Here is a 507-nt window from a genome sequence, read left to right as displayed (position 1 = left end):
ATCAATTACCCAGGCTCAGATATTTCTTCATAGCAGCACAAGCAGACTAAGACACTACAGAGTATTAATTTTTGTAAGTCATATGTAGAGGCATAGTCATATCTAAGAATCCCCCCAAAAGCATGTATGGTCTATAAATGCTGTATTTTAGCACTTACATTACTAATCTCATTTAATTCCCTCAAAAAGGACGTGAAACACCAAAAATTATCTATTATGGTAACATAGAACAAATCATTTTTGTAGAGTGAATAGTTTCTCCCTCCTCATTTTATATGTTATCTTTCTGCCAAAATGCCAAAATGTTTTATATAATGCACACTAACAATGTAGTGTAAAGCAGGGTAAGAAAAGAGACCCTTCTCTAAATTTTTGTCTGGCATAGATTTGTGCAGAAGCAAATTAGTCATAGAGATCATTGCAGCTGTAAAAATACAGTTAAAGGAGAGCTCGTCTGTTGTAGCCAGTGGCAGACAGAAAGAATCCACAACAATTAGTTTAAAAGCC

The sequence above is a fragment of the Sapajus apella genome, unplaced genomic scaffold (assembly GCF_009761245.1).
Source record: "Sapajus apella isolate SASKATOON/1434 unplaced genomic scaffold, GSC_monkey_1.0 scaffold57, whole genome shotgun sequence".
NCBI classification, from domain to species: Eukaryota; Metazoa; Chordata; class Mammalia; order Primates; family Cebidae; genus Sapajus; species Sapajus apella.
The sequence above is the reverse complement of the archived record's forward strand: the minus strand, read 5'-3'. Positions refer to the sequence as shown.